The sequence below is a fragment of the Phyllobates terribilis genome, unplaced genomic scaffold (assembly GCF_046119375.1).
Source record: "Phyllobates terribilis strain yellow unplaced genomic scaffold, ASM4611937v1 Scaffold_4__5_contigs__length_816908805, whole genome shotgun sequence".
NCBI classification, from domain to species: domain Eukaryota; kingdom Metazoa; phylum Chordata; class Amphibia; order Anura; family Dendrobatidae; genus Phyllobates; species Phyllobates terribilis.
The window spans coordinates 750,164,214-750,181,392 of NW_027362764.1; the positions used below are offsets into that span (position 1 = coordinate 750,164,214).

General features: G+C 44.5%; 1 protein-coding gene across 2 annotated transcripts in view; it reads right to left on the reverse strand.

Moving 5' to 3' along the window:
• Window positions 1–2,206, reverse strand: part of LOC141264516 (uncharacterized) — a 232,666-nt gene extending 230,460 nt beyond the window's left edge. For both annotated transcript variants that reach the window (XM_073676796.1, XM_073676798.1), the window contains exon 1: window positions 2,020–2,206. The gene's annotated coding sequence lies outside the window, so the exon portion shown is untranslated. The remainder of the gene's footprint in view (window positions 1–2,019) is intronic.
• Between the last annotated feature and the right edge of the window lie 14,973 nt (window positions 2,207–17,179).

Genomic DNA, 17,179 nt, shown 5'->3' on the forward strand with positions numbered 1-17,179 from the left:
TTCTACCATGCGTTTTTCATGCGTTTCCGCGGCGTTTCCGCAACTGCAAAAACGCCGCGGAAACGCATGAAAAACGCATCGTGTGAACTCAGCCTAATTATTTCCTTCCACATTGTTTTAATTTATGTGAAGCACCTGAAAGGTTAATAAACTCCTTAAGGCTGAGTTCACACGATGCGTTTTTCATGCGTTTCCGCGGCGTTTTTGCAGTTGCGTAAACGCCGCGGAAACGCATGAAAAACGCATGGTAGAAGGGCAGCAATGTTCCCCAATGGAAATCCGCATGTGCTGTGCCCATGATGCGGATTTTTCCGCAGCGTAAACGCTGCGGTCAAAAATCCGCAGCATGTCAATTAATTTTGCGGAAACGCTGCTCTTTTGCCGCCATTGACTTGCATTAGACCGCATGGAATCCGCATCACTGTATATGTTGATGCGCTTTTCATGCGGTCTAATGTGCGGATGGTACCCGGGTGTGGATGAGAGGACTCTCATCCAGACCCAGGTACCATTAAAAAAAAAAGAATAAAATAAAAAATATATATATTCTCACCTTCTGACGGCCCGCGCTGCGTCCTGCCGGCTTCCCGGGCACTTCGCGGTTGAATGAAGAAGGACCTTCGCTGACGTCAGAGTCATGTGACGGGTCACGTGACGCTGACGTCGGAAGGTCCTAAAGTCTTCAATGCCGGCAGCCGGGACCGATGAAGCAGGACACCGGGGGCCATCAGAGGGTAAAGTATAGATTTATTTTTTATTTTTTGACATTCACACACTATATAAATCCATGCCGGTTGCATGGATTTATATAGTGTAAAGTTGACAAGCACTTTCCAAGTGATGCTAAAATCGCTTGGGAAGCGCTTGTCAACCCGCATGCGGAAATGAAAGTGAAGACCGCTTCATTTCCGCATGTCCCTGGCAGGAAACCGCATGTACAATCCGCATGCGTTTTTTCCTGCCAGAGAGATGCAGAAACGCTCAGGAAAAAATCCTGAGCATTTCTGCATCGTGTGCACATACCCTGAATGTGGTTTTAAGGGGTTTAGTTTTTAGAATAATTTCACTTTTGGGTATTTTCTGTCATATAGGCCCCTCCAAGTCACTTCAAATGTGATGTGGTCCCTAAAAAATGGTTTTGTAAATTTTGTTGGAAAAAAGGGAAATTGCTGATACAATTTTAACCCTTATACCTTCCTAACAAAAGAAAATGATGTTTCAAGAATGATGCTGATGTAAAGTAGACATGTGATAAATGTTATTTATTAACTATTTTGTGTGACATAACGCTCTGGTTTAAGGGCATAAGAATTAAAAGTTGAAAATTGCAAAATTTTACAATTTTTCGCTAAAATTTCCGATATTTTCACAAATAAACGGAAGTCATATTGAACAAATTTTACCACTATCATGAAGTACAACATGTCACGAAAAAAAATTCTCAGAATCAATGGGATCTGTTGAAATATTCCAGAGTTATCACTACATAAAGTGACACTGGGCAGAATTAAAAAATTTGCCCTGGTCATTAAGGTCAAAATTGGCTCGGTCACTAAGGGGTTAATGGTGTTGCCTGCTCTGTGGCCTTTCAGAAAAGGTGTGTATATACTGAAGGACATGTGACACTTACATTGCACACAGGTGGACTTCCTTTCACTAAGCATGTGTCTTATGAAGGTAATTGCTTGCACCAGAAATTTTTAGGGGCTTCATAGCAAAAGGGGTGAATACATATCAGCATGACAATTTTTAGTTATTTGATTCCATAAATTAAATTTTTGCCTATATTTTTTCATTTCACTCCACCAACTTATACTATTAGTGTATTTGGATTACAAAAATATTTACACACACGTTGCAAATGTAACAAAATAGGTAAAAAGCCAAGGAAGGAGTGGATGTGGGGTAAATACTTTCGCAAGCCACTGTACCATAAATGATAAGCCGTAATTACAGGTCCTTAGGTACATACGGTAGTAGTAAAACACAATGGTAAGAGATAGAAATGAGTGCACTCACCTCAGCGCTCTCGGCCCGGCGGGTGACACTCAGCCCAGACAGTAAAGCTTTGCACGAGTCTTCTTTAGCTGTAAATATGAGACACACATGAGTACAGCTCTAGTCTAGCACATTACTGCCGGTGGATATGACAGATTTGCGCAGGTTATTTTGGCGTCTGGATGCGACTTTCTCCCTAGATGTTTGTCTCCATAGACACAGTAACGCCTGGTGCTGTTTTCTTTATTCTTGTGTTGACAAGGTCTTAATTATAGAGCGGAGTTACCGGCATCTGTCTCACACACTGGAAATACAACCCCACACGCTGCTCACCTACACGCCATCCACCGGTGACAGACATTTTTCTCTTATTTGCTTCTCTATTGTTGAGTGCTCATTCACTTTAATCTGTGCACTCTCTCTCTCTCTCTCCAGTGTCATTTGTAAGGCTGACAGCCATTCCTTCTAGGAAAAGTTATATTTTATCTACAGTATATTTTATAAGGTTTTTTTTGCATAGTAAAACTAATTTAGGTTACAAATTTCAAATTATCATTAGGCTTGTTTTTAAGAGCCGAAACGCGTTGTTAGTTTCCTATACGAAGATGAATATTTTGCAAGTATTTGGAATCTATAGTCCTTTTCCTACAGAGCATTTCCACAAGAAGATAGTCTATTTTGATTAATTTAAGCATGTAAAAAGAAATAATGATAGAATTACGGTAGATAGTATTAGTTCAGAAGATTCAAAAGGGGTGATATATATAAATTCAGTATGGACAATAAAATTCTGGTACCCTTTGACTTGGTCTTGACCTATGACTTTAAAGGGTTACTCCCAGGATATTAAAGAGTAACTAGACCGCCTCAGGGCAGTGATTGACAGTCCTGCAGCGAGGGTTGGAGGCAGTAGCGTAGCTACCGGGTGGGCAGTGGCCCTGGACCCTCAGCGGCCCACCAGGAGTTACGCCAGTGTAACTGGAGTTACACTCCGGGGCAAAGCAGAGATACTCGAAGTCCCTGCCCAGCGGCCACTGTCTGGCCCTTGAGCAGGAGGGGGGGCCCCGTGACAGCACCGGGCCCCCCAGCCCGTCACAGCAAGTTCAGTGTTGAGAGAGGGGGCGCGACGCTCCCTCTCCCATCAGTCCTCCCTCTGCGTCTGACGTCACTGACGTCATCACTTGGCGCCCGCCTGCTGTTCTGCGATATGCGGGCGCTCACAGCAAGCGGGGGAATGAGGAGGAGAGGTGAGTATGGTGTTTATTTATTTTTTTCCTATGGGGGTGCATTATACTATAGTCTGCCTATATAGTGCATTATACTATAGTCTGCCTATGGGGTGCATTATACTATATGGAGGTACAGATATAATGTGGGGTCTTTGTACAGAGTGGGGGCCATCATACAGTGTGGGAGATAATGTGGGGTCTTTGTACAGAGTGGGGGCCATCATACAGTGTGGGAGATAATGTGGGGTATTTGTACAGAGTGGAGGCCATCATACAGTGTGGGAGATAATGTGGGGTATTTGTACAGTGTGGAGGCCATCATACAGTGTGGGAGATAATGTGGGGTATTTGTACAGTGTGGAGGCCATCATACAGTGTGGGAGATAATGTGGGGTATTTGTACAGAGTGGAGGCCATCATATAGTGTGGGAGATAATGTGGGGTATTTGTACAGTGTGGAGGCTATCGTACAGTGTTGGAGCCATCAGTTTGGAGGCTACTAAAGGGTCAGTATACTGTGTGGGGGGTACTATACAGTGAGGGGGAATTATACTGTGTATAAGAGAGCATCATACTGTGTAGAGGGGAGCTGTACAGGGGGGAGACTAAGGACATTATTAAATGTTAAGTGGGCACTTATCGTTATAGGGGAACTCAGGTTATTGTGACTGTCAAAGGGGCACACAGAGGGCACTATTACTTTATATGGGGCACAATGTGGGCATTATTTTCTAGGGCACTTGCACACGGCATTACTATATTCTAGAGGTTTGTTTTACCATCTGGAAGGCACACAGTAGGTGCAGTAATAAGGACACATACGGCAGCAACGGCTCAGTATTGGATATCAGCAGGATGAGGAGTTTCTGCTGGTTGGGAATAGATGGGGACGGTGCCTGAAATGTAAGGAGTCAAATGTGTCTTTGTTGTGATCTCTGCAGAGGAGTTCTGACTGGAGAAGTTGTTGTGTCGGTCTGGGCCAGACGGAAAAGACTGGAAAAATTAACAATTTAATCAGAAAGAACGTAAGTCACTATATATAACTGTACTGTAATCTCTTATATGTTCTGCAAAACTGGCATCTATCAATATATGTCACCATATGGCGTTAATATCAGTGCTGGTCTTTGTATAGAGATTATTTTCAGTACCAGAGCGGTCATCTGCTGAGGTTCTCCTATATCCACTATCTGGGTCCGCCACCATAGTTGTAATCAGGGTTACCTGGTTAGGGGCCCACTCAGCAGTTTCGTGCCCCCCTGAACCAAAATCCTAGCTACGCCTCTGGTTGGAGGGAAGGCTGTCCTCATAAACTACTCACCAGCTGCATTCTTTCATATCAGTGATCGTATAAAAGTGCATGAGCCTGGCACATAGTGCCTCCTTGTGGCCGCATGGTCCTTGACTCCACAGCAAAACATTGATGTGACTCAGGACTTCTTAAAAACAACTCAATTTTATTTATAGCGTCTTCCAATGTGGAGGAACAATATTAGTAACGTTGCAATTATTTTTATTTACAGATGAAGCCGCCTCTTCGTTGCGCTGACTTGCACCGCATCCTGTACTCTCCTACACACCGTATCCTAAGCTCGCTTCACGGATTTCTACTGTGGACATACATAGCACAACAGCACTTCTTCCTAGCAGGTCTCTGCCCACCTTCTCTGGTCGCTGCGGCCCTATTCTGCTTTCTGCCCCAAATACCGGCCTTGTTGGTTCCTCAGGTCCACATCAATCAGGCGCCATCTTGCTCTACTCAGCTACCAACACTAGTACAACACCCACTGTTCGGTGAATAAAATGACTTCTCTGGGGTTTTATCCGAAGATCTCTAACTTTCTTCTCACATCGCTCCAACTACACCCCTCCTCCGGAGAGTATGGCAAGGTTACTCAGAACTGCATGGCAAAGCAATCCTTCCTCTATAGTGCTATACAACTACCCCATACCTACGACAGTGCATCTCAGCCACTCATATATTACACTTGACTGACCTCTGATGGCAAATATGGGAGAAATGAGGATTAGGCATGCTGAATGTTAACATGCCCTATCCTTTTGTTCTTCTGAGAAATTAGTGACTACTGGAAGTGTGAGCCAAGTGTGCACACATACTTATACTGCGGTTTGTTTCCATATAGAGAGAATGAAAAGTATATATATGGACTGTCATACGGTGAAGAAGTGAAATTCCTCATGATATATACACTCATAACACCAACCTGTGACCTGCAGCAATCCTTGATGACGTCATCTCTATACTTTGAGCCTTTATTCTGATCTGCAGTAGTTTATAGAGGATGAGCAGCCAAGCTCTGCAGCTTTCTGATACTCTACATTATGTATCAATTGCCCACCGGTTTCAAGATCTCTGATTGCTGGCAGTGAATAGAAACTTTCAGGCTATGTTCACACATCATGGTTTTATCAGCGTTTTTGTATGCGGTTTTTTTATGCAAATTTTCAGCTGCGTTTCACAGTACCAGCAAAGTCTATGAGATTCCAGAAATCTCATGCACACATCATGTTTTTTTTTTTTAGTTCAGGATTTTGTGCCTTGCATTTTTTTTTGCAAAATAGACCATGTCACTTCTTTCAGCGTTTTTTCACCCATTGGAAGTAATGGGTGATGAAAAAAAAAGCTGAAAAAAACGCCAAAATTTTTGTGCCAAAATCAGAATGAGATTTTTTTTTTTCACTAAACTTTATGTACATGCATAAAAGAGACAAAAAGTGAAAAAAAAAACGCTGAAAGAATGCAGCAAAAACGCACCAAAAAACAAGCAAGAAAAATCCTGAACAACCTCCTGGGAAGAGATCAGCTTTTGCTGCAGAAAAAAAAAAACGCTGAAAAAAAACCTTGATGCTTACAACCAGACGCTGAAAAAGCCTGTGTTTAGGCCATGTTATCACATGCAAAATTGCAGGAGTTTATTGGCTGCATTTTTTTTCGTAGGTGCCGACACCAAAATACACCATAGCAATCTACTTTGATTATTTCTTTTTTTGCTGCGTTTTCACCTTTTTTGATTCGCTTTTGGTGCAGATTTGAAAGAGCATTTTTTTATTGCAACCACTGAATTCAATGAGCAAGTCTCATCTGAAAAACGGATCAGACTAGGGCATGTTGGAATTTTTTATATGCTGACTATTGATGTTCATCTAAACTATAGTACCCTATTCGCTTGCATGGTTTATGTTGCTGTCTGTCTGCGTATTATTTGGCGCAAAGTCAGCATACGGGCTGAAAACAGGCTCATCTGAACAAGCCCTAAGGCTGCATTCACATATCTGTCAGACATGTCCGTATGCTGTCCGTTTTTTTTTCTCAAACAGCACATGGACCCATAGTTAGATTAATCCACACACACATCAGTTTTAGAAACGGGTCAGGGGCTCCAGTCTGTGAGACTCAAAGCAGGTCCTATTCTCAACTGTTTTTCAGATCAGACATTACAGTATATGGGGATCCGTATAAAACACATAAGACAGACTGTGTCCTTCATTGTTCCATCTGAGTTTAATCCTTTTTTGCTAAGGGTTAATGGATAAAAAAAAGATCAGACAGTCTACCTGCTTCAGTGAGAAAGAAAAACAGCTGAGAATAAAATGGAAGCAACTGGGATGACAGCAAAGTGAAAAAATCAGTCAGATTTTCTAGGATGCTAAGGCCGGATTCAGACGAGCGTATGCAAACGGATATAACACGGATGTAAACAACGGACACACGAATGGCATATGGATGACAATTCTGATGAAAGTCGTCCAGTTTTCACATACTTGTAAACATCCGGCAAATGATAAACAATAATGTAAAACAAAAAACAATGGGAGGGAAAAATAGAAAAACCTAAAGCTGTGACACTGGTATTGGCACCCCTTACATTAATTAAGTATAGAAACACATTTTGACTCGCCTGTGGTAAATCACAAGAGAGATTCTCCTGTGATTAATTGTCGGTGCCCACGTGACATCAATTAGCCAATGAATGATGACTTCAGTGTTTTAAAAAGCCACATGGTAGGCTCTGTTCCTTTGTCACAATAGTGAAGACAAAGGAGCTGTCTGAGGACATCAGACCTGCTATTATTAGCAAACACAAAACTTCTAAAGGGTATAAGGCCATCTCCAAAAACCTTGGTATTGCAGTTTCAACAGTGCACAATGTTATTAAGAAGTTTGCCAAGCATGGAACCGTCAAGTACCTCCCTGGATGTGGGGGAAAGAGGAAAATTGACAAGAGATGTCTTCGAAGGCTGGTGCGAATGGTGGAAAAAACACCACGTTAAACATCCAAAGACCTGAAGGCCAACCTGAAACAGTGTGGGGTAATGGTTTCAACAAGTACCATACGCCGCACACTAAACCAAGCAGAGATTTATGGTGAAGGCCAAGGAAGAAACCATTGCTGAAGAAAAGACATAAAAAAGGAATGACTGATATTTGCCAAAGAGTACCTTGACAAACCACAATCCTTCTGGGAAAATGTTCTGTGGACAGATGAAACAAAAATAGAGGTTTTGGCAATGCAAAGCAACAGTTTGTTTACAGACGAGACAATGAAACTTATAAGGAAAAGAACACCTTACCAACATTTAAGCATGGTGGAGGATCCATAATGCTGTGCAGTTGCTTGTACTGGAGACCTTGACTGTATCACAGGAATCATGAAATCAGAGAATTATCAAGAGATTTTAGAGCGAAATGTCCTACCCAGTGTAAGAAAACTTGGTTTGAGCCAAAGATTATGGGTCCTCCAGTAAGACAATGACCCAAAGCACACATCCAAAAGTACACAGGAATGGTTGAAAGAGAAAAAATGGACTGTTTTAAAATGCCAAGCAATGAGTTCTGACCACTGAAAGTCTTTGGGGTGAGCTGAAATCTGCCATTGGAAAAAAGAACCCTGCAAATATTCAAGAGCTTGTATAAACTGCAAAGTAAGAGTGGGAGAAAATTCCAGCTGAGAAGTGCAAGAAGCTTACAGATGGCTACAAGAAATGTTTGGAGGCTGTCAGCAATGCCAAAGGGTGTGCAACCAAGTATTAATTAGAGGTGCCTTTATTGCTGCACATGCTGTTTATTCTGTTTCTTCTTTCGCTATTGGCGAAACGCTAGTGCTGACAACAGTGAGGTGAACGGAGTTCATTGGCTATGAACTCCGCTCACCTTATTCATGTCACAGCGAGGCACTGATGCAGCGTTATTATGCACAGCTTAGTGTTTCTTCTGGATGCCAGGCTGAACAGTCGCATCATGCCACCGTTCAGCAAGGCATCTAGATATGGCAGATTTGGTCTCATCGCGGTACAAATGGAATATCGCCGGACAGGTGAGGAATATGATGTTTTATTATTTTGCATTTTTCAATAATGAATGAGTAAAAGAGGGTGAGAAGCGTTTATTTAAGATAAAGGAGTCTGTGTCTTTCTTTCAATTAAAGGACTTTATTCTGGCTGTGTATTTTTTACAATATGACTATGGGGTTAGTAATGGGTGTGTCTTATAGACGCCTATACATTACTAACCCCTGGGTTTGATGTCAGCAGCCATAAAACAGCTGATATCAACTGTAACCCTATTACCCCACTTGCCACCGCATCAGGGCAAGAGGGAAGAGCAAGGCTAAGCGCCAAATTTGGCACATCTTATGGATGCACCATTTCTGGGGTGGCTGGGGCTGATGTTTTTAGTCTAGGAGGGGGCCAATATCAGCCCGCAGCTGTCTACCTAGCCTTTGCTGGTTATCAATTATAGGAGGACACCACATCCTTTTTTTGGGGGGGGCCCCATTTTAATAACCAGTAAAGGCTAAGTAGACAGCTGTGAGCTGATATTAAAAGCCTGGGAAGATCCATATTTATTACCCCCTTCTCACACTATAAACATCAGCCCCCGGCTGTCCGCTTTCCCTCAGCTGGTTAAGAATAATATGGGGGACTGCATGCTATTTTTTTCTTTTATTCTATCAATAGCTATTCTATTCTGACGGTTCACACTGTAATTTTACTGTACTCGGCTGATGAAATGTCGGGTTTCCTAAGAGATGGGTGCGTAAAAAAAGATATTTTCTCGCACCCATTGACTTGCATTGGCGAGTCTCATCCGATATACGCGGCCACTCACAGCATGCTGCGATTTTTTTCTTCATCCGATCCGAGCTAAGAAAAAAATAGCAGATGAACACAGATTCATCGACTAACATTAATCAGACTGTAATCCGATTTTTTATCGGATTGCACTTGTCCGTTTTAAACGCAGATGAGTATGAGCCCTTATGTTAAGAATTTCAATTTATTTCTAAAAATTGGATGCAATTCAGATTATACATATGGTTTTTTTTTTGCGTACCCATAGACATTAATGGGTGAGTCTCATCCGAAATATGTGACAAAAAAGTGACATCCAATGAGCCCTATTGAAGAACATTGGTTAGCGTGCTGTCTGTGAGCAATGTAATGTTAACGTTTCCGTATAATATGCTTGTTCGTCTGAACGAATCTTAGTAGATGTAGCAATTTTTAAGTCAGACACTAGATGGAGACAAATCCATTAAGATATACAATATTAGGGCTCATACTCATTTGCGAGAAAAAATGGAAGAGTGCAATACGATAAAAAATCGGATTGCACTCTGACTAATGTTATTCTATGAGTCCCAGCTCATCTGCGATTTTTTTTCTCAGCTCAGATCGGATTGAGAAAAAAAATCGCACCATGCTGCAATTGTCCTCCTATACCGGACAAGACTTGCCAATGCAAGTCAATGGGTGTGAGAAAAAAATCGCATGGCACTCGGACCATGTGAGTGCTGTCCAATTTTTACGCACACATCTCCTGGAAAACCCGACATTTTCATCAGCCACGTACATTAAAATCACAGCGTGACCCGTCAGAATAACATAGATAGAATAGATATATATACATAGAATAGATAGATAGAAAGATGTCAGTGACATATATAATTAGTACAGTGCGTGTGTAGCTTACTGTACATGTATCTCCATTACTAACCCCTAGGCTTGATGTCAGCTGCCAATACAAAGTTGACATCAACCCCAACCCTATTACCCCACTTGCCACCACACCAGGGCAAGTGGGAAGAGTGGAGGCAAAGCGCCCGAATTGGCGCATCTTATGGATGCATCTTTTCTGTGGCGGCTGAGAGCTGATGTTTTTAGTCTGGGAGGGGGCACATATCCATGGCCCTTCCTAGCCTATTAATATCAGCCTGCAGCTGTCGGCCTAGCCTTTGCTGGTTGCTAAAATAGGAGAGACCCCACGTCATTTTTTTTTGGGGGGGGTCCAACATTTTAATAACCAGTAAAGGCTAAGTATACAGCGGTGAGCTGATATTAATAGCCTGGGAAGCTCCCCCCTTCTCAGGCTATAAACATCAGCCCCATATTTTTCAGAAATGTATTTATTTAATAATAAAATACATGTACAGTAAGCTACACACACAGAGCACTGATTATATATCTCACTCACATATTTCTATCTATCTATATATATGTTTAAAAGAATATTTCCTTTGAAAACTATCTTTAAATGGCATAGAAAATTACTCTATGTAAAACCTAATGTTAAAATCGCATTGCATACGGATTGTTTTTGCATGTCATTCGGGTGTCATTTGGATGCTAGGAGAGAAAAATCGCATTGTACTCGCATCAAAAAGGCATGACACTGGGGCATGGCGATGCCGTGGAGCTGAGAGGACGCAGGAGATCTGAGCTCCCGCTATCCGGCTTATAATCCTGAACTTACCGGACCCTGATCTTCACTTTTGTGCACTGCAGCACAACTCCGGAGAAGCGGGGAGCGGCTGGGCTTCTGAGGAGCTGCTACAGTGAGGGCTTCGGTCCGGCGCGCTCTGCGGACCCCGGCAGAGTAAAACTCTCTGTGGAGCGGCGGCCATCTTGAGGGCTCTGCACGTGGCGCAGCTTACAAGCGCCATAGGAAACACACGCTGGCAGTCGGTCTCCCTCTGAAAAGCCTGAGGAGCGACGGCTTCTGGAGAGGTACAGCAGTGAGTGTACCGGACAACCCGGTCCCGAGTCCTATCTGGGGGCCACTGGAATACTTAAAGGAGAGAATCACAGCAGCCACATCCTAACTCTGCAAGGGGAAGCATAAGCCCTGGGGCATGAGACACTCAGCCTATACTTAGTCCCTGGCATTTGTATACGGGACACAGAGTGACCGAAACAAAATACAAAGTAACCAGTGGCCACTATCTCCTCCAACCTTTATTATTGAAATAATACATCTTTTATACTGGAACTGGTATATAACTTATAAAAGATATTACTGAGACATCGCTGCAGCAAAGACACCAGGTGGCAGCATTGTCCAGTCTCTGACTTTTACATAATAAGTCTGCATAATATACTACTGGAGTAAACATAATATAATATACTCTGCTTATAACGTTACAAAATGAGCCGAGGGAAAAACTCGAGTATAGCAGATAAATTGAAAGACATTGCCACAGGAGACATCCAGGCAAATTCTCGATTGAGGAAGGGGCCGACATCCTTATCAATAACGTAAGAGCCATGTATCTGATGAGGAGGAGGGGGAGGGACATGAGGAAATGACCATGAAGCAAGTTGCTGATCAACTCTTAGAAGCTATATCCACTTGCAAGAACTCCCTGACCGGGAAGATAGAGGAGGTTCATTCAGATGTGGGCCTACTCCGCCAAGACATGCAAACCATGGAGAAACGTGTCACTGAGGCTGAGACGAGGGTATCAGAACTGGAAGATAAAATGCCGCCTAATGTTAACAAATTGACCAAAGTGGCTGGCTCCATAAACGCCTGGCACCAAAAAGCTGATGACCTAGAAAATCGAATGCGAAGAAATAATATACGAATTATTGGCCTACCAGAACGAACAGAGGGTCAACATCCTGAAACTTATTTGGAAAATTGGCTTAAATCTAGCCTAGGAGATGAATACTCCCCGGTGTTTGATGTAGAAAGAGCCCACAGAGTTCCAGCAACCCCCCCCCCCCCCTTCCTCCTGGGACCCCTCCTAGACCCCTTCTTGCTAGAATGTTGAACTCTAAGGACAGAGATACCACCCTGAGATTGGCAAGACAAAAAGGCTCTATTAAATACAATAATTCTACAATTTCTATTTTCCCTGATTTTTCTGTGGAACTACAGAAACAGAGAGCACAGTTCATGGATGTTAAGAAGAAACTTAAAGACAAAGGGATTATCTACGCAATGGCTTATCCTGCGCGTCTCCGAATTGTTTCTGGAAACTCTACTACTTTCTTTGCTACCCCGGAGGAAGCGTTGGAGTGGCTCCAGTTGCACCCAGAGCCTGGAAAAGGGTAACCGACACCCTTTATGCCGCCGTTCCTATATTGAATATTGGGTTTGATGTAATTGGATACACCTTTTTCATATGCGGGAGTTCAGACTTTGCATTGTCAAAGACAACATAATACCTCACACTGGGATCAGTGATGGTATTCCCCGGAAGGAAGCGTCATAAAAAATGTTTAAGTTTACTTCTTGTTTTGGTTGTGTTTAGGGTTGTTGTTTACAAGTAGAATGCTGTCAAAGTGCTCAGTTCTATTTGCTTTGTCTCCATGCAATTTGATCTGTTGGGTCCTACAGAGGCGATAGATCAACCCGGTGAGCCCCACAAATATATAAACTGGGAGGAAATGATTAGATACGTCAAAAGGGAAATAATGTTTATGAGCAGTAATAGTGTAATGGCCTTTTTCTATTTTCATCGTTTTTATATTAGATAAATGGAGTCACAACTGAAATGTTTGACATGGAATATAAGAGGTCTCAAATCCCCTAAGAAGAAGAGGGTTAAAGTATTCTCGCAAATCAAAAATTACCAGCCACATATCCTGGCTTTAGTCGAAACACACCTCACTAGAGATTCAGCTAGGTGGCTAAATAAACCATGGGTGCAATGGTCGAAACACTCTTACCATACGAGCTATTCAAGAGGAGTTTCGCTTTTAATCCATAAGGCCATTAGCTGGGAGGTTAGGGAGGCCCGCAGAGATTCAGAGGGAAGATTTGTTTTTATAAATGCTATAATTGATTCCAGAGAACACGTAATACTATGTATACAGTTATATGAAAAAGTTTGGGCACCCCTATTAATCTTAAGCTTAATGTTTTATAAAAATTGGTGTTTTTGCAACAGCTATTTCAGTTTGATATATGTAATAACTGTTGCACACAGTAATGTTTCTGCCTTGAAATGAGGTTTATTGTACTAACAGAAAATGTGCAATCTGCATTCAAACAAAATTTGACAGGTGCATAAGTATGGGCACCCTTATCATTTTCTTGTTTTAAATACTCCTACCTACTTTTTACTGACTTACTAAAGCACTTTTTTTGGTTTTGTAACCTCATTGAGCTTTGAACTTCATAGCCAGGTGTATGCAATCTTGAGAAAAGCTACTTAAAGTGGCCACTTGCAAGTTGTTCTCCTGTTTGAATTTCCTCTGAAGAGTGGCATCATGGGCTCCTCAAAACAACTGTCAAATGATCTGAAAACAAAGATTATCCAACATAGTTGTTCAGGGGAAGGATACAAAAAGCTGTCTCAGAGATTTAACCTGTCAGTTTCCACTGTGAGGAACATAGTAAGGAAATGGAAGAACACAGGGACAGTTCTTGTTAAGGCCAGAAGTGGCAGGCCAAGAAAAACATCAGAAAGGCAGAGAAGAAGAATGGTGAGATCAGTCAAGGACAATCCTCAGACCACCTCCAGAGAGCTGCAGCATCAACTTGCTGCAGATGGTGTCACTGTGCATTGGTCAACTATACAACGCACTTTGCACAAGGAGAAGCTGTATGGGAGAGTGATGCGAAAGAAGCCGTTTCTGCAAGCACGCCACAAACAGAGTCGGCTAAGGTATGCAAAGGTCCTGTGGACTGATGTGTAGCGCCGGCGTCCCTGCCCTCTGCTAGGCAGGGACGCTGTTCCCCTCACCTCCCTGCTCCGTGCCCGGCGTCCTCCTCCCGCTCTGCTGGCAGCGCGCGCTCCTTCCCGGCCACTGTGCTTAGGGCGCGCGCGCGCGCTCTCCCATCCTCTTAAAGGGGCCGCGCGCGCCGTCCTAAGGAGTCCCCGGCCAATGGCCGGAGGACTTCACCATATATAAGGCACCTCCTCCAAAATGGAGGTGCCCGAGCAATGTTGTTGCACTGTTCTACTCTGCTTCAGCCCTCAGGTCCCGTTGCCAGTTACCTGCCAGTTACCTGCCTGATTCCTGCCAGAGTCCTGCCAGTTTGCTGTCTGTTTCCTGCCTGTTATTCCTGCTACCTGCTTGCTAGCCTGAGGTCCGACGGTCTGCCTTACAACTCCTGTCAGTCTGTCTAAGGACCAGCTTGCCCGCTCACCTGGGAGCGCACATCAGCTACCTGCCTGCTTGCTAGCCTGAGGTCCGACGGTCTGCCTTTCTACTCCTGTCAGTCTGTCTATGGACCAGCTTGCCCGCTCACCTGGGAGCGCTCCTCCGCTACCTGCCTGCTTGCCTGCCCGGAGGCTCCGCCGTCACGTGCTGTGACCACCAGCTATTCCAGAGACTCTTGCCCGCTCACCTGGGAGCGCTTCTCCGCTACCTGCCTGCTTGCCTGCCCGGAGGCTCCGCCGTCACGTGCTGTGACCACCAGCTATTCCAGAGACTCTTGCCCGCTCACCTGGGAGCGCTTCTCCGCTACCTGCCTGCCTGCCTACCTGGAGGCTTCGCCGTCACGTGCTGTGACCACCTGCTATTCCAGAGACTCTCGCTTGCTCACCTGGGAGCACACATCCTCCATCTGCCTTGCTAGCCTACCTGGAGGTTCAGCCATCACAGGTCGTACCTACCCTTTACCTAGAGACTGCCCCGGTCACTTGCCGTGACCTCCAGCCCGTTCACCCAGAGACTGTCCTGGTCACTTGCCGTGACCTCCTGCCCGTACACCCAGAGAGTGTCCCGGTCACCTGCTGTGACTGCCTGCCTGGTCGCCACCCGCTCCCTTACAAGGACCGCCCCCTTGCATAGTAGCTCAGAGGTTCCGCCTCCCAGACCCGTTACATGATGAAACCAAGATTGAGTTGTTTGGTCATACAAAAAGGCGTTATGCATGGCGGCAAAAAAACACAGCATTCCAAGAAAAACACTTGCTACCCACAGTAAAATTTGTTGGAGGTTCCATCATGCTTTGGGGCTGTGTGGCCAATGCCGGCACCGGGAATCTTGTTAAAGTTGAGGGACGCATGGATTCCACTCAGTATCAGCAGATTCTTGACAATAATGTTCAAGAATCAGTGACAAAGTTGAAGTTACGCAGGGGATGGATCTTTCAGCAAGACAATGATCCAAAACACCGCTCCAAATCTACTCAGGCATTCATGCAGAGGAACAATTACAATGTTCTGGAATGGCCATCCCAGTCCCCAGACCTGAATATCATTGAACATCTGTGGGATCATTTGAAGAGGGCTGTCCATGCTCGGCGACCATCAAACTTAACTGAACTGGAATTGTTTTGTAAAGAGGAATGGTCAAAAATACCTTCACCCAGGATCCAGGAAATCATTAAAAGCTACAGGAAGCGACTAGAGGCTGTTATTTTTGCAAAAGGAGGATCTACTAAATATTAATGTCACTTTTCTGGTGAGGTGCCCATACTTATGCACCTGTCAAATTTTGTTTGAATGCAGATTGCACATTTTCTGTTAGTACAATAAATCTCATTTCAAGGCCGAATCATTACTGTGTCCAACAGTTATTACATATATCAAACTGAAATAGCTGTTGCAAAAACACCAATTTTTATAAAACATTAAGCTTAAGATTAATAGGAGTGCCCAAACTTTTTCATATAACTGTATGTGGCGCCCTGCTCCGCACAGGTGCCACAGAACCCAGTAGGGTGCATGTATGGACTTCTCCACAAGAGGCCCTCACACATTCACACACCTCCACCCTACCACCTCAGACCACCAGAGGGAGCCCGTTAGGGATATATATATGGAGGGTGGAGCCAGGTAGCTTAGTGAGTCAGTGTTTAGAGTTTAGTGTGCTCAGTGAGAGAGCAGCATGCAGGCTGCTGTGTGAGGCAAGTTGAGGCCTACAGCATGCACTGAAGCCTAGTGAGGGCCCTGAGTGTAGCCAACGGCAAGGAGGAAAGGAGAGAGGAGTTAAGGGGGGAGAGGAGCGTACCAGGCTCACCCCGAAATATACACCGGACACTGGGTCTGCGCCTACAGCGTCCCTTTATACTCAGTAGGGACCACAGGACACCTGGAGGACTACAAGTCCCAGGTCGACCAATGCTGACTACAGTACCAGGGCTAGGAGTCACGGAGGCCCCAGCGTCCAGGGAGAGTGATCTCCAAGAGAAGGCCCTACCACCAGGTCAGCAGGTGCAAGAGAGAGAGAGACAGTAATTAAGCCAGGCCTAGCTCCAGGCAGGTCAGAAGCTTAGCAAATGGAAGCAACGGATCAGGAGGCCCTATACCCGCTCACTGGGGAGAGTCCAGAAGTGCACCCTGCCTACCGAGTACCCTGGACCATACCTGCATCTACACCAGTAAAGGTACCGAAGCGAACCCCCGTGTGAGTGTCCGTCATTTCTTCCTGAACTGTCCTGGCCCTTTCTCCCCTGCACCACCATCCATTACCCCCATGCTGCCCTGAGGCCCGCTCCACCTGTGGGGAGCCGTTCCATCATAAGCTGCCCTAACATCTGCCTCAGAGGACTGCTCCGCAGCGGCGGCTCCCTTTAGCCACATTCCACAGGTGGCGTCACGAACACTTTACAAATCCCCTATAAATAATTCCCCTTTTTGGTGACCGCCCTGGGCCACGGACCGGGCCAGCGACCATGATATCCCCCCATGGCATCCATAGGCCCGGCTGCCGAGTACCCCACGGCCCTGGGGGCGAGTCATATATATAAC